This window comes from Otolemur garnettii, unplaced genomic scaffold, assembly GCF_000181295.1.
Source record: "Otolemur garnettii isolate 467f Iridium unplaced genomic scaffold, OtoGar3 scaffold00046, whole genome shotgun sequence".
NCBI lineage: Eukaryota > Metazoa > Chordata > Mammalia > Primates > Galagidae > Otolemur > Otolemur garnettii.
Genome location: NW_003852441.1, coordinates 4885195 through 4889132, shown reverse-complemented (window position 1 = coordinate 4889132; position 3938 = coordinate 4885195). Strand labels below are relative to the sequence as shown.

At 46.1% G+C, this 3938-nt stretch overlaps 1 protein-coding gene across 1 annotated transcript in view; it reads left to right on the top strand.

Annotated features, from left to right (window-relative positions):
- LOC100949455 (protoheme IX farnesyltransferase, mitochondrial) overlaps positions 1–3938 on the top strand; it is a 145769-nt gene that overhangs the window by 125388 nt on the left and 16443 nt on the right. The gene's annotated exons all lie outside the window — the stretch shown is intronic.

Sequence of the window (3938 nt, the reverse complement as noted above, 5' to 3'; positions counted from 1 at the left end):
TCCCACACACACCCCCATACATGCACTCCATCACACACATCCCACACACACCCCCATACATGCACTCCATCACACACATCCCAACACCCCAATACTTGTACCCCATCACACACTTTCCATCACATACCCCAACACACATTCCCCATCACATGCACCCCAGTACACCCCGACACATGCACCCAACAAAACCCCACCCAAACACACACACCCCAACATGCACCCCATCACACGTACCCCAACACATGCGCCCAACACATGCATCCCATCACACACACCCCAACATATGTAGCCCAACACACACATCCCAACACATGCACCCCAACATACCCCAGCACATGTGTTGGAGACACCCCAACACACACCTCAGTGCACGCTCTCCAACACACACCAACACATGCTCCCCAACACACAACCCAACACAACGCTCCCCAACACATGCACCCCATCACACTCCCCAACACATGTACCCCCATCACACGCTCCCAGCTTCCCTGTGTCCTGCTGTGCCACAGAGCTGTCACTGCAGTGTAAGTGCCCACAGCACCAGGATGACCATGTTCCATCTCAGGTCTGTCCTGTTGGCCTCATCTCAGGGCACACAGAGACCATTAGACTGGATGGTGGTGCAGACCCAAGGAGCACGTCCAGCACCTTTGGGGTGTGTGGGGGTGTGTACTTCCGGCTGTCGGCAAGCAGAATCCAGGCTGCCAGTGTGCCCACACACACCAGCTGGGAAAGGCTGAATGAGTGAACCAGCAAATAAGTCTTCTTCCAAGTTGTTGTATTTGTATTTAATCTCCAAAGCTTGCTTTACTTCATTAATTTCAAAGGTTTTTTTTTTTTCTTTTTAGAAACCATAACACTATTTTTCATCTATCCTATTGATAAATTTTGTTTTTGTTTTTAATGCCATGTCCATTGTTGAGGCGAGTTTTGGAAATAGGCCTTCTCCTTAGGCTGCTGATGGGTGTGAAAACTACTGCAGGCTCTGGAGCCCCACATGTTAGAATCCCTCATAATGTGCATGGCATCTGGCTCAGCAGTTTCACATCTGGGAATGTGTCCTCAAAATTCTCATCAGAACTGTGAACAAATGTCTGTCCCCAAGATATTCATTCCATCATGATTTCCAATAAAAAAGAGATACTACATGTCAAGAAAGGCATGTTATTAAATTAATTGTGGAGTATACACAGAATAAGCCAGTGCGGTGGCTCATGCGCCTTGGGAAGCTAGGCGGGAGGATCTCTCAAGGCCAGGAGTTCAAGACCAGCCTGGTCTCAAACATAGCAAGACCCTGTCTCTACAAAAAATTTTAAAAATTAGCTGCATGGTGGCGCATTCCTGTACTCCCAGCTACTCAGGATGCTGAGGGGGCAGGACCATTTGATAGGAGTTTGGCGTTAGAGTCAGCATGACGGTGCCTCCCCGTGCACTGTAGCCTGGGAGACAGAACGGGGCTCCATCTCTTGAGAAAAGAAAAAGAAATAATTAATGGCATAGGAAAATATCAAGATGTATTGCAATAAAGCAGATACCAAAACCACAATTTAGTATGTTATTGAGTTATTTTTTAAAATAGCTATAGAATTGGGAAAAGGCTAGAAAGATATCAAATGGTATATTTCTCCAAGTAATCTGGAATTACTTCTGTGTGATTTCTGTAGTTGGAAATTTTCTGAATTGAATACATATTACTTTTATAATAAATGTCTCAGGAAAACTGAAACATCACAGGAAAATAACCTTCTGACAGTTTGCAGTTAGAGCACCTTTGCATCACACGAGGAAGCTCTGAAGTCCTGGGCCCCACCCCCACCCCCTGGCTCCAGGCCTTTTGCCCCAGTGCCAGGAGGGGATGGCTTCCTCTGGCACTGACAATGATCATGGCATCTGGCTAAATATCTTCATTTTTGTTTACGTGGCTTGTCAGCCTACCCAGTTTTCATCCGTGCCCTTGAGCACGTTGATTTAAACACCAAAATTGAGCCTCATGATTTTCTGTGATTTCAACGAGGGTCAGAAAATAGACTTCCACACAAATCGCCTCTCTCAATAAATTAAATTCATGTGTGCTTTTCTACAAGGGCTTTTCATAACATTAATACCTTTGAATCCACCTGGCTTTCGTGAACCTTGGAGAAAGAATGAACACCCTTTCTTTTTTGTTTTTGTTCACACAAGTACTAGCAGAAAAATAAAAATGTTTATCAGCCACATTTTTCTCCCACTCAAAGCCAGCTTTTTAGAGGCTCATAGGTTAAAAAAAAAAAAATCTCTTCTTATAAGCTATAAACGACCTTACTGAAAGAAGAACAGGTAGAATGTTTGTACTGTTGAATAGTCATCTAAATTTTTCTTCTTGACATATATGAGAAGCATCCATGCAGAGGCATCTTTTAATCTTTCATTTAGGAAGTTATATCGTGTGCCACATTGGGAAGCTAGGGGATCCTGGGGACACTTGGTGTACATGGCCACCTGGGAGAAATCTGTTCCAGTAGGTGGTGAGAAGCAAATGGGAAACTGAGGAATGAAGGAAATAGAGACAAGGAAGGGATTCAGGTCCCTCCATCGGGGCGTTTGGCTCCGGAGAGTGTTGAGGAGTCCATTCTAGGCAAGCGCCGGCACTGTCCCAGAACACAGGGGATGATAACAGGGCTTTCCCCAGCAGAAGCAGAGATGGCAGGTCAATTGTCAGGGAGGGAATGATGGAAGGACAAGGCAGAGTGGCAGGTGGAGGGGCCAGAGTGAGTGTCCTGGCAGTAACTGACCAGGATCCAGATGGAGCAGCCCAGGAGCAGACAGGGGGAAATGCACCTCAGAGCGGGGCGGGCATGGAAAAGCATCTCAGCCACAGGCCGTGCTTCCTCTGACACAGGCGACCTGATGGCCACACACCCCTTCTGTGTTCCCTTCTTTCATCAAACTCCTGTTCCATTGGGTCACATCTTCAGAAAGAGTGATCACAGGCCTGGGAGGAAAGGGTCAGTGCTGCTGACTATAGCAGAGTGGGGGCCAGGGTCCTCCATGCAGTTCCGTCCCACTTTCCTGTCCATCACCCCATCTCTCGGCACTGTACTTTCAGCTGCTGAGTCCTCCTGCTCCCCTCTGTCCCCTTCCATCTGAATTCTAACTTGTCATATTCAACAGGAGAGGCAGTCTTGGAGACAGGGGGCTTCTCTCCTGCTGTGTGAACACTGCAGGCCTGGGAATAGAGGGCGTATCTCACATGTGCGCAAACTGGGTAGGTACCTCCTGCAGGGAGTTGGCCTTGCTAAAACCAGAGCACCCTAGAAGCTGCCCACCAGTAGCTCTCACTTCTCAAGAAGCACGTTGTGGAGTCTGTAACTGAATGGGGTCCCTGAATACTTCACAAACACTTTTCTCAGAGGTAGAGTTACGGCTTCTGCAGGGAAAAAGCAGACTTAGCTTCCTTAGATTTCTTTAAAAAGAATAAATAAACATGCATATAAGCAGGAACTAGTAGGTCCAATTTACTAGGCTCTCAAAGTCTTTCACAAAATTCCATACAAAGTCCACTTTAAAAAGTGGGCTCTTTGAGAAATAGGTTTATAATCATCCTTCTCACTGTAGAGCAGTGATTTTGAAGCAGTGTGCCATGAAATTTTTTAAGATCATTAAGTTATTTTCAAAAGAAGTTCAAAGCACAGTAAGTATATTCTTTTTTTCTTTTTGTATCAACATAATTTCAGTGTGCCATGGAAGTTTACAAATTCAAGTGTACCATGAGGTGAAAAAGCTTGAAAAACACTACTGTAGCATTTTAGTTGGCAATTTCCATTTATATGTGTAACACCATGCGACCTCCTCCTGAGAATCCCACGTCCATGAGCGCCACACAACAGCATCTTCTGACTGGGGTCCCTGAACACTGCCGTGTCCCTGTTGTTGGGAGCTGGGGTCCCTGAACACTG